Here is a 14,214-nt window from a genome sequence, read left to right on the forward strand (position 1 = left end):
GGATGGTTGAAGTTGAAGTTTAAAGGAGTTTATAAAGCGCTCTACTACCAAAATTGTTTCTTGGCGCTGTAAACAGAAACTAAAAACTGAGAATCTGAGGAAGAAGGGGAGTAAGAATTAAGGAGTGTAAGCAGAGGAAAAGAGATGAGTTTTCAGAGCAGAGCGAAAATCCAGGTAAGAAGAAATAGATCTGAGTGTCAGGGGAAGTGAGTTCCAAAAGAGAGGGGCAAGTGTCGAGAATGTGGAGCCGCCCGATTTCTTCTTACGAAATCGGGGGACTGAAAGAAGAAACTGAACGGAGGACCACAGATGTCTTGCCGGGACATATACAGAGATTTTTGATCTAATAAAGACAGGAGCAGTGCCAGATAATGACATGTAGGTCAGACAACCCAACTTGAAGAGTGAGCGCTCCTTTATAGGGAGCCAATGGAGGGTTTTGAGTAGAGGGGTGGTGTGACTAGATTTGGGAAGCCTAAAATTGAGGCGCGCTGCCTGGTTTTGTATAAGCTGCAGCCGGCGACATTCATAGGCTGGGATGCCTACATAAAGGGCATTGCCATAGTCTAGTCGGGAAAGAATCATTGCCGAGATCACAAGTTTGAGGGCATCAGCTGAGAAGTAGCGTGAGACTTTCCGGATAATTCTGAGGGCAAGAAAGCAAGAGGAAACTACTGCGCTAATCTGGGGGCGTGTTTCAAGGCCACGCATCATCGCAGTCTGCACACCCGCTGAGCTCTGGTGGCACTCTGTGACCAGCGAGGTCATGCCACGTGGCGGTAGGCCCCTGTTGTTTGATGGCTTAGGCCTACACTGCTGTCCAGCAGGGCACACAAAAGCTGACCTGTCCGGACTCCCAGAACGAGACATCATCGCAGGCTGCTCAGCACTTACGGTGCCTCTACCTCAGTTGAGTGAAAGTCACTGTCACGTGGCGGTGTGCCTCTGCCGGCAGCAGTGCATCCAGTGCCAGCAAGTTTAGAATGGCGTAATCTGTTTTATTGGCAGGGTCACGTGTCCTGAGAGGCCTGCGCTGGATGGGTGTGGTGTGGGTGTATAGCAGCCTTGAGGTAGTGACTGTGGCATACTGACAACTAGGCCTGTGACCAGCAGATCACTGCAATAAAAACGTGGGCCATGTAGCATTGTCATCCCTCCCTGTAAGCATGAGTGGTGTGGGCTAGCCTGGTTTATGCCAGTGCTGCTTGAGGCTGTGAAGAATGATTCCGGAGCTATGGGCGTAGTTCCGTCTTGGGTTGTATGAGGAATCAACCGATGCGGGTGTCCGTGTTGTAGTGCTGCTGTCACCACGGTCGCAAGCGCCAATGTGACACTCTGTGACCCAAGTACCACAAGGTGGCCAACATGGAAGGTAAGGGGAATCAATGACCCTACATTCATCCATATTTCCACACATGAAAGATGGTCGACATGACACATCTGTGTGGATAGGAATGTTTATTGCACATTCAGTGGAGTGTTGCAGCGGTACCAATACAGGGCCATGCAAATTTGAAGTTCCAGGTTATGTCACTTGGAGGGCAGGCAATTAGAGCCAAGCTTGTGCTTGGGGTTTAGGCTGCGCCAACTTATGTACTTATACAATCACTCCACAAATCCGCAAGCACTTTTAAATTCACTATACACTCTCCTGCAGTACTCTAAAGATCACGTTTCTACCTACATACTTTTCAATGACCAAGACAAAGTTAAATAACCAAAGTTTTCCACACTGCCAGAGGTAATATGGTTGCATACGCTGTTCACAGCATAATGTAATGTGGTAGGGCCCAGGGGCAGCATCATGCATAAATAATGAACACACGGACACAGTTAGATAGTTAGTGGAACTGAGTACGGGCATGTGCGCTCAGCCCCTTTTTATGACCAGGGTCACATGTCCAGTAAGGTCTGTGCTGGGTGTGTGTGGGCCGACTGTAAGCCAGCCCTCAGGGAATGGTTGGTGCTGGCAACAAGTACAACTGAATTATCGGATCACACGCAGAGATTCAATCATAAAGGGTCAATGATTTTTGCTGCACTAAGGTAGGGGCACCAGTTGTGAAATAATACACAAAAGATTCTATTGTAAAGGGTTAATGACTTGTGGTACACTGAGGTAGGGCAGCAGATCTGAAATAATACACAAAAGAGGTCCAGGGGTGTGGTGCACTGAGATAGGGGCATCAGAAGCATTCAACGTGTGTACAGGCAGCGATGATGCATGCTCCCGGAGGGCCTTACTGGTAGCAATGTCTGTTGCCTAATGGACTACATCATCTACAATCGTAACGCGATCAGAATTGTGAGCCCTGCTGTCCACAGTGTAGATCGAAGGCAGTAGTCAGCACAGACATCGAGGAATGCTTTTGTCACTTTCTCTTGACAAAATTTGAGGACAGAGTACAATTCTCTCTGCAAATAATAAATCAAGACTGAATTTGAATGGTGAGCCCTGCTGACTGCGGTGTAGGTGTATTGAACAAAAGATGAAACTTTCATGGAATACACTGTCGAAATATGTAGTTTTCAGGGAAGTTATAGTTAGTTGCCTACTCGACTGTGAAATTAATGAATGAAGTCTGAATTAGAATTGTGAGCACCGTGTAGGTCGGAGGCAGCGGTCGGCAAAGGGCCACAGCCATGTGGCGTTCATTTGAGCTGTACAGATTGGGAGCATTTGGTTTTCTTAACCAATTATAGGGTCTCATTTATGAGAAAAGACGCATGGCTGCGTGAAAGCAGCGATGCGTCACTTCTCAGTGCACACTCCTTGCAACATACTTGCAACATATTTAATATATAACGCATCATGAGTTACAGATACGTCTGTATTTCTGATGTACCTGTAAGCGCAAAAGTGACGTATTGCTGGAGTGTGACACAAAAGTGATGCAACTCCAGCAGTGCGTCCTTTCACATGGGGCATGCCCCATGTGAAAGGGTCTGTGTCAGTCTTATGCCTACTGTGAGGCAGGCGCAAGATTTTGACGCAAGTGCGTCCTAGAAGTGATGCAGTGAAATCTCATAGATTTCACTGCGCCACTTCGACAAAGCTTTTTGCGGGGAAACGCCCCCCCTGCATACATTATACCTGATGCAGGTATAATGTAGCGCAGGGGTTTACAAAGTGACACATCTGCTTAGATCCGTCACTTTGTAAATAGTGCGCAACAGGAGGCATTTTTTATGCCGCTGATGCGTCACAAAAAATGACGCATCGTAAGCGCAAAACTGACGCAAGGCCTCATAAATGAGGCCCCTAGTCTCTTACACAATTTGCATCGGTACTAATCTTGAATTGTGAGCCCTGCTGACCAAAGTGTAGACCAAGGCAGTGGCCAGGAAGGACCCACAGCCATGTGGCATTGACTTGAGATGCATAGAGTTAGTAGTAGGTGTGGTGCTCAGCGTGTGCGCCACCAGGGATGATGCGTGGTGTGGGCGGTCCGCACTGTGAACAATGTCTCTTGCCTACTGGACCGCATCATCTGCAATCGCGAATCAATCTGATTTGTGAGCCCTGTTGTCCGCAGTGCAGATGGAAAGCAGTAGTCAGCACAGATATCAAGGCATGCTTTTTGTGACTTCCTCTTGAGAAAATCCAGCGACATAGAGTACAGTTCACTCTGCAATAAATAAATCAAAACTGAACTCAAACTGTGAGCTCTGCTGTCAGCAGTGTAGACTGCCATTCAGTGTTCCTTTGGAATTGCAAGATGAATTTGGTCATTATACTAAAGATGTGAGCCCTGCTCTAGGAGGCTGGAGGCAGGGGTCAGCAAGGGCACACAGCTACGTGGTGATGACTTGTGGTGCACTGAGTTAGTGGCATCAGAAGAATTCAACGTGTGCGAAGCCTCGATGATGCGTGGTTCGGGCGGGCCGCACTGGTAGCAATGTCATTTGCATATTGAATTCTGCCTTAATAAGGCCACTTGGCGTTGACTTGTGTTGCACTGAGTTAGTGGTACCTCTGGCGCTCAGCGTGTACACAGCCTGCTATGATGCGTGGTCCGGGCGGGCCGCACTGGGAGCACTGTGTCTTGCTTACTGGACTGCGTCATCTGCAATCGCAACTCGATCCGAATTGTGAGTCCTGCTGTCCCCAGTGTAGATCGAAGGCAGTAGTCTGTGCAGACATAACTCTGTGGTGCTGTGCTACTGTGTTCACCGGGGGCCTGTGTTGAGGGGGCCTGTGTCAAGGAGGCCCGCGATCACGGTGGCAACCATGTGGCAGCGTGGGGGCCGCCGCTCTGGCAGACGCATTGGCCTTCACAGAAGCGGACCAGCCCACTCCAAATCCGCTTACAGGGGATGGCAACACAGGTACATGACTGAGATCTTCCCCACTGCCTGAGGTAACATGGTTTCTTCCACTGTCCACAACACTACAAGCACCAGCAGTATATGTCCACGTGGAGAGGTTTGTGCTCTGCATAGTGAGGTCTGTCCAGCACATCACCGCTACACTTGGTATTGAGTGCATTATTATTGGTGGGTGACTTGCATCCTTCACACATGTTTGGTTTCCACATCTCCCAACATTCAGCTATTGTGTGGCTGAGGGGCCATGCCGTTTTTGGAAGGTCCGCTGTACTGTTGTGTGGTGCCTAGGTGGTAGTAAGGGGGTGGTCCGGGGGGTGGTCCTGACGGTGGTGGCAGTAGGTGTTGTGGCCTTCTTGGGTGTCGGAGGTTCATGATCAATAGCTCTATGACATGTTTTGGTCTTCAGATGTGATTCTGGGCTGGGCTCCCATTCACACTGTAGGTATTGATTCTGCTTTACACCAGTAAAAGACAGATGTTAGATTCCGACTGCTAACGCGGCTAATCCCCTGTTTTTGGATCGCACCGCATATTTGGCTGCTCATTGAAAATATCGGGAAGTGTTTTTTTTCAGGTTATTTTTGCATGGGAATGCCTACTCTGCATATTATTAGAGTTAGTTGTTCCTCTCATTTATTGCAATTTTTTTTGTGGAAGCTATTGCTGGAAAACTGGTGATATCGGCTGTTTTCACCAGGTTGACAATGGAATGATAATTTAAAATCACTATAGGTTTAATTAACATAGTAATTAGAAATTAGCATTTAAAAAACCATTGGAATTCACTGAAAAAAATATAGGTTTTATGGACTTTATAGTTAGAAATTAGCATTTAAAAAACCTTAGAAATTCACTGAAAAAAACATAGGTTTCAGGGACGTTATAATTAGTTGAACATTTCACTCGTACAAAACCAGAGAAATTTGAACGTTATAGTTAGTGGAGCTATCTAAAACTCGGGCCCCCGCAATGCACTGCTGATGACGTCACATATTACATCACTCATGATATGCTCAGTGACATCACTGATGCCATCACTGATGACATCTCAAATGACATCCCTGATGACATCACTGATTACATCATCCAGTTAATGTGTGTCTTTCTGAAAAATAAATACATCTTTTTTATATATGTATATCGAAAGGCCGATGGAAGAATAAATGGGTAAATAAGTGTCTAAATGGATGGTTTGTTTTTTTAAATTGACTGTATAACTGACTTATTAAGTATATCTTAGTGAATAGGTTTATTAGCGAGTAATCTTTACATATCTATTTTTTTTGCAGTTTTATATAGCGCGAACTAGACCCCAACCGAATCAGGTATCAGAGCGCTTTACATAGCACCAGTTACGTTACATGAGGAAGGACACACATTCATTTTTAGGCACGGGGAGATTAAGTGATTTGCCCAGAATCACAGGAGGTTTTGGCGTCGTTACCGAGACTCAAACCCAGATCCCCAGGTCCGAGGTCGAGCGCCCTAGCCATTAGGCCAACTCCTCTCCTGTATCAGAGTCTCACTTTGTATGTAAGTGGCTGCATGGGTTGGTGAGTAGCTACATGAGTGTGTATATGGGTTATTGGTTGTTTTTTTGAGTATCAGAATGAGTGTCTGTATGGTTCGGTGGGGAGTATTACTTAGCGCACAGATGCATGAATGACTGACTCACTATTTGTATGTGTTTTGAAGACAGCATGTGTGCAGGACTGTATGGGTGGATGAGTGTGTGTATGGGTGTGTTAGTGAGTGAATGACTGTCTCAATAGTATCTTTATGAGTAACTACATATGTTTTAAACTAGTATATGTGAGTATTGATGTATATAAATGAGTATATGTGAGAGCGAGAGATTGTAAGAGTTCCTGTATAAATAAGTATGTGTTTCTATAAGTGATTGTTTAAGAGAGTAAGTATGTGCACGATTCTGTAGAAATGAGTGTAGTGGTGGGTGTATAGCTGTTTATGCAAGTAAATGGATGTTTGATAGTTTATTTGCAATTGTGAGTATGTGTGTGAGTAACTCTATAGATGAATGTCGGTGTGTAATAAGATGTATAGGTGTATACATATGATGAGTGAGTACATGTATGAGTGCCTATATAGAACTGTTAGTGAATGACTGGATGTGTATGTAGATTTTGGAATTACTGAATATGTTGTTCTAACTGGAATTGGTATCTCCATTTCTTTCGAAAATTTTTGTTTCGATTTTTTATCATGTTTATCAAAGGTTATATTACGGTGAGAGGAGGTCTGCCACAAGGATGATGTCATCAGTGATGTCATCAAGGATGTCATTTGAGATGTCATGAGTGATGTCACTGACCATGTCATGAGTGATGTAATATGTGACGTCATCAGCAGTGCATTGCGGGCGCGCAAATTATAGTTAGCTGAACTAACTATAACGGGGGAATTTCAAAGGTTTTGTATGAGTAAAATGACACGCTAACTATAACATGTGTGAAACCTATGGGTTTTTTTCAGTGAATTTCTAAGGTTTTTTTAAATGCTAATTCCTAACTATAACGTGTGTGAAACCTATGGTTTTTTCAGTGAATTTCAAAGGTTTTGTAAATGATAATTTATAAATGTATTAATTGTTATATTTTTTTATACTGATTTACTACATTATTGTAAATTATTTATTTTTAGATATTTTATTTTTTAAATTACAATATATATTTTTTATATAAATTGAAAAATAAATGTTTTTAAAAATATTGAAATTGTGATATATTTTTATTTTTTTATATTTTTTTTATTTATATTTATTTTATATAGCAGGCAATGATATCCTACGGAAGGAAATTCAAGTTACTGTATCAACGATTAGAATTACTTTTCAGGATCAGTAGTGGGCTGAAAGATGCAGCACTGAGGTCTCTCCTGATAACAGGTGAGTAAATTGGAATTCGTAGTTCGGCTGATTTTTGAGGAATTTTTTAAACTTCCAAAACTCCACACACAGAAGAATTTCCAACTGAAACCAGTCAATGTTAGTCAAAAGAAGGAAATTCAAGTTACTGTAACTACGGTTAGAATTACTTTTCAGGATCAATAGTGGGCTGAAAAATGGAGCACTGAGATCTCTCCTGATAACAGCTGAGTAAATCGGAATTCGTAGTGCGGCTGATTTTTGAGGATTTTTTTAAAGTTCCAAAACTCCACACTTGGAAAAATTCCAAGTGAAATCAGTCAATGATATCCCATGGAAAGAAATTCAAGTTACTATGACTACGGTTAGAATTACTTTTCAGGATCAGTAGTGGGCTGAAAGATGCAGCACTGAGGTCTCTCCTGATAAAAGGTGAGTAAATAAGAATTCGTAGTTCGGCTGATTTTTGAGGAATTTTTTAAACTTCCAAAACTCCACATTTATAAGAATTTCCAATTGAAACCAATCAATGTTAGCCTATGCAAGGAAATTCGAGTTACTGTAACTACGGTTAGCATTACTGCTCAGGATCAGTAGTGGGCTGAAAGATGCAGCACTGAGGTCTCTCCTGATAATAGGTGAGTAAATCGGAATTTACAGTTCGACTGATTTTAAAGGAATTTTTTCAATTTCCAAAACTCTACACTTAGAAAAATTTCCAAGTGAAACCAGTCAATGTTAGCCTATGGAAGGAAATTAAAGTTACTGTAACTACGATTAGAATTACTTTTCAGAATCAGTAGTGGGCTGAAAGATGCAGCACTGAGGTCTCTCCGATAACAGGTGAGTAAATCGGAATTCGTAGTTCCGCTGATTTTTGAGAAATGTTTTAAAGTTCCAAAACTCCACACTTAGAAGAATTTTCAAGTAATACATGTCAATGTTAGCCTATGGAAGGAAATTTAAGTTGCTGTAACTAAGATTAGAATCTTTTTTCGTGATCAGTAGTGGGCTGAAAGATGCAGCACTGAGGTCTCTCCTGATGACAGGTGAGTAAATCGCAATTCGTAGTTCGACTAATTTTAGAGGAATTTTTTAAAGTTTCAAAACTCCACACTTAGAAGAATTTCCAAGTAATGCATGTCAATGTTAGCCTATGGACGAAATTTAAGTTGCTGTAACTAAGATTAGAATCTTTTTTCGTGATCAGTAGTGGGCTGAAAGATGCAGCACCGAGGTCTCTCCTGATGACAGGTGAGTAAATCGCAATTCGTAGTTCGACTAATTTTAGAGGAATTTTTTAAAGTTCCATAACTCCACACTTAGAAGAATTTCCAAGTAAAACATGTCAATGGTAGCCTATGGAAGGAAATTCAAGTTACTGTAACTACGATTAGAATTACTTTTCAGGATCAGTAGTGGGCCGAAAGATGCAGCACTGAGGTCTCTCTTGATAACAGGTGAGTAAATCGCAATTCGTAGTTCGGCTGATTTTAGAGGATTTTTTTAAAGTTCCAAAACTCCACACTTAGAAGAATTTCCAAGTAAAAAATGACAATGTTAGCCTTTGGAAGGAAATTCAAGTTACTGTAAGTATGGTTACATTTACTTTTCAGGGTCCGTCCTGGGCTCAAAGATGCAGCACTGACGACTCTCGTGATAACATGTGAGTAAATCAAAATTCGTAGTTTGGCTGATTTTACAGGAATATTTTAAACTTCCAAAACTCCACACTTAGAAGAATTTCCAAGTAAAACCAGTCAATGTTTGCCTATGGAAGGAAATTCAAGTTACTGTAACTATGGTTACATTTACTTTTCAGGGTCGATCCTGTGCTCAAAGATGCAGCACTGATGTCTCTCGTGATGACAGGTGAGTAAATTGGAATTCGTACTTCGGCTGATTTTAGAGGAATATTTCGCTCAATAGTGAAGGAAGGCGCGGGACCTGAGGAGACATGTGTGCAAACACGCCCTGTGGCGCATTTTAGGTTGGGGAATATATTCCTCTTCAATCCTGAGGTCACCTGTGAGCTAACTAGCCCATCAGGTACCTCCAGTTTGAGCCAGGGAGCTGCGCTGCAGAGAGGTGTTCAGAGGGCACGCCCCCTTTTTACAACACTCAGCAACGCTGCTCCGTGGTACTTACTAGAGGTACCCGCTGGACTAGTTGGCCCCTACGGGACCTCTGGATTGAAGAGGAATATATTCTCCAACCTAAAACGCGCCACAGAGCGTGTTTGCACACATGTCACCTCAAGCCCCGCCCCCTACCTTCACCACTGTGCAAACATGCCCCGTAACGCGTTCTAAGTTAGGGGATTAAGTCCCCTTGCATACTGGGGTCCCTGGGGGCCAACTAGCACACCAGGAACCTCCAGTATGTGCCAGGGGGCTGCGTGGCATAGAGGTGTAAAAAGGGGCACGGCCTCATTACACCTCTCTGCAACACAGCCCCCTGGCGTGTTTGCAGAGGGGGGAACTAATTCCCCTTGCATACTGGGGGTCCCTGGGGGCCAACTAGCCCACAAGAACCTCCAGTGTGCGCCATGGGGCTGCATTGCAGTGAGGTGTAAGGAGGCCATGCCCCCTTTTACCCCTCTCTGCATTGCAGCCCCTTGGTGCGTTTGCAGAGGGGGCAGTAATTCCCCTTGCATACTGGGGGTCCCTGGAGGTCAACTAGCCCACCAGGAACCTGCAGTGTGCGCCAGGGGGCTGCGTTGCAGAGAGGTGTAAAGAGGCCATGCCCCCTTTTACCCCTCTCTGCAACGCAGACCCCTGGCGCTTTTTCAGAGGGGGAACTATTTCCCCTTGCATACTGACGGTCCCTGGGGGCCAACTAGCTCACCAGGAACCTCCAGTATGCGCCAGGGGGCTGCGTTGCAGAGAGGTGTAAAAAGGGTTGTGGCCTCATTACACCTCTCTACAAGGGAGCCCCATGGCCCATACTGGAGGCTCCTGGTGGGCTAGTTGGCCCCCGGGGACCCCCAGTATGCAAGTGGAAGTACTTCCACCTCTGCAAACGCGCCAGGGGGTACGTTTGCAGAGAGGTACAGGGAGGGAGCGTGGCCTCCTCCCGATCCCGTTTAAAAAAAATATACTTTTAAGAAGGGGGGCTCGTGGTTGTCTTCCAGCATCAGTTTAGGGACTGCATCAATTACATAATGCTTAAGGCAATTGGGGTTGTTACCATAGCATTTATTAAAATGCCTTGCTACTGGGTACACTGAATCTATGTTGATAATTGCTCTTAGGTGCTGTAATATTCTTTTAAGAACTTACAATTAACCCATTGCGTGCTCGGGCTGGCCGTTGGCTGACGCGAGCACTACATCTGGGGTGCTGCACACGACCAACAGCGCACACAGCCTCACCCACTGAGTGGAACGCCCGCACCATGGCAGAATGTCCGCCGCGGTAAATGGGTTAAATGCTGCCAACATATTTTCATTTGCAATCATATTCCAAGACATGTATGATATATTCCGCTGAAAAAAACAGTCATAAAATGGTGTGGTATATTCCAAAGTATTCATCACAAATTGGCAAGCTCTAGAGGAGCTGCACAAGGTAAACGCTCTTCTGGAGAAAGCCAATTTTGTATCTCTACTATTTCTGTGCTACTCTTAACCAATGCATCCCTCATTGGACATTAGTAGAACCTAACAACAGATCTCCCTGAATCAAAGCCCAATGTTTTCCAAGAATAGACCTCAGCTGTTTTTCTTGTTTGGATATGTAACTAACATTGGTATCTTGAATCTTAGGACCTTTCCCAAATAAAACAGCTTCCCTACTTTTTAGATCTGCCTTGGTTACTGCCGTATCTAGGGTTTCCCTTGTGTATGCACATGTTAAAAATATTTTTATAGCCTCACCATGACATCTTGAAAAATGACTATATTTTCTTCTAAGTCATATCATTTCATCAGATGCTGGCCTTTAAATACTTAGGATGAAAGTTGATAGCATGCAACACAGAGATGCCCGCTGTTACTTTTCTAAATGACTGTGTGTAAATTTTATTTTCTTCGATAAACACTTGAACATATAAAAATTCCACCTGTTGTCGACTCATGTGTGCTGCAGAGTGTAAATTGACAACATTGTTTTTGATACTTTGAACAAATGCCTCAGCTGTCTCTGGGGTACCCTTCCACACAACAAATGCATTGTCTATGTAATGTAGCCTGCAAATTACAAGTTCATCCCAAAATGTGCCATGGTCAATGATGAGCACCTGCTCCTCCCACCAGCCCATGTGAAGACATGCATAGCCGGCAGTGAAACAAGCACCCATTGCCCTCAATGCAACTGATAACAACTTTCCTTACTGAAGGCACCATCTAATCATGGATAGCAACATATTCGTATTGTTATGTAGAATCAGTGGTCTGTCCCTCAAATAATACTCTATGGCCCATAAACGATCATGAAGATTAATGCTCGAATATAGCAATGTCCCATCAAATGTGTGTAACAATTATTTATGATGCCACACGATATCATAAATTCTTTTAAGAATGTCCCCGGTGTCTGGCACAAATGATGGTAGTTTGCGTACATAATCTTGTAAAAAGAAATCAATATATTGTGATATACTGTCCTTTGCCAAAGTTATTGGCCACTCATGTGGTGGTAATATATTTTATAGATGTTAGGTATCAAATACATTATTGACATTTTTGAAAAGTTATTTTGCAAATGCAATCATTCCTATTGGGTAAGCAATCCATCATTGTTCCAGGTTTTAAGCTGAATTTAATAATGCGCATTGGCATTTTTCCCTTGCCTTAAGCTGCATCTGGTATAGCACTGAATGTAATTTAATTGTTTATATGTCTCCTCCAAAGGCAGTAAGTTGCCACAGGACATTATTGTCGCACTTGTCAGAGTTGCGGATAATAACTTGATTGTTCATTTATTTTATTTTTTTTAATTGAGAGTTCATGAAACACAATGTAAAAGACACAATACAAATCATACAATAATACAAATTCATTATAAATACAATCTTCCAGCAATGTTAAAAAGTAAAAAAGTGCAAAATCAATTTACCAAGTCCCATTAATTAAAATCTGATAAAATAGAATTGAGTACCATTGACTGGTTAATTAATAAACCAAATACATTGAGCCAAAGAGATGTATGATAAAACATGGTACATTAGATATCGGGAGAGATAATACGATAGGATATGTCTGTGCATAAAGACTGGGAAAAAAAATACAATGGTCGTAAACAATATCATACATCCTAAAACATTACTGGCCACCATATAAAACCTGCTATAGTCTAGTGGCCCTCCAAGCGGCCACAGGTGCCCAGATCTTCAGCCCCATTTCTCTTGTTTTTTTACCCTTGAGTTCATGGAGTGCCGCTTCAACATTATGCATTCCTAACAGCCTACATAACCACATTTGAAAGGTTGGGGCCTCAGTGTCTTTCCAAGCAGCTGAGATTAATATACGTAGTATGGCTGTTGAAAGAAATACTAAAGCTTCAATTTGAATATTTAAGTTCAATTTACTATCACATCCTACAATCATCAAAGTTGGGGATAGATCTATTTTGACGTCTAGCAGCCCCTTCAAGAATGCCTCGATCTCCGTTTTAATTGGTTCAAGTTTCTCGCATTGATAAAACATGTGGATGATATCAGCAGGCCCTCTAGAGCATCTGGGGCAGTTGTTATCCGCCCTCTTGCCCCAATCATATAACTTGGAGAGAGTGTAGTATAAATTAAATAATGTTTTAAAATGCTGCGCTCTTAAATTAGAAGAGCGTAGAAATCTTTTATCCATTAAGAGGGCTCTGTCCAGGTCAATATCCGGATCACCCAATTTAGAGTCCCAACCTGCCTCAGTTTTGACCATATCATCAAGAGATCCCTCCATGAATAGCCTGTATTCTCCCTTGATTCTGCGACCTCCCCCCTTCAAATAGTCCAAAAGGGCACACCTCTGATCAAGAGTAATACGAAGCCTCCTTGATTTGATTGTGTTAACCAGCTGAACATACTTATAATCTTGACTTCCCTGCAGAGAGTACCACTGCTTCAAATCTTCCAGTGAGCTACACTCATCTCTTACCATTATTTGCCCCAATGTCACAATACCCTGTCGCTCCCAATATCTCCAGGACCCGTCATCACACAGATTGGGAAAGAGACCGGAATTCCACAGTGGAGTATGTTGGTTGTATCTAGGAACTCCCAGAACTTTCTGAACCGTCACCCAGACCCCCCATGTATCTTCCAAAAGTTTGTATCTTGATTTTTTTTTATACCTTCTTTCTGTTCTCCTTAATAATACCCCGATTGCCTCCCTGCCAAGTGCCAGCTGGAATATAGAAGGGATAGCATCTTGTCTGTTAGGGGTACCCACCGGGTCAAATAATATAGCCGTCTGCGTAAGGAGACAAGACCAGTGGTAATACCTAAGGTTTGGCAATCCCAGGCCACCCCTTTCCTGTGGTAACGACATGTATTTACTGGATCTTCTGATCTTTCCATATTGCCACAGGAAATTCATGAAAATAGCTTCAATTTCCTTAATAAGTTTTTCCTCTATTTTAAAGGGAATTGCCCGGAATTTATATAAAATCTTAGGGAACATGGTCATTTTGATAACATTGGACCGCCCAATTTTTGAGAGATGCAATGTATCCATTCTTTTTAAGTCCGACTCCATAGATTTCATAAGGGGCATTAAAGTTATCTCTAATGATGTACTCCGGCTGTGCATTGATCGTTACCACCAGGTACACCACTGAGTCAACGAATCTTGAGTCTAATTTAATTATGTTCTTAGAACAGAGCACCTGGGTCTTTGACTCATTTAAACGATAACCTGAGTGTCTCCCAAATAGGCTCGAGATGCCCACCACTTCCTGCATGGCCGCCTCGGGATCGATAGTGATGACAGCCAGATCGTTGGCATATGCGAGGATTTTTGTTTGAAATCCTTTCGTGACTACCGGTTTTATTGCGGTGCTGTTCAT

Source organism: Lissotriton helveticus, chromosome 3_1 (assembly GCF_964261635.1).
Source record: "Lissotriton helveticus chromosome 3_1, aLisHel1.1, whole genome shotgun sequence".
Lineage (NCBI taxonomy): Eukaryota > Metazoa > Chordata > Amphibia > Caudata > Salamandridae > Lissotriton > Lissotriton helveticus.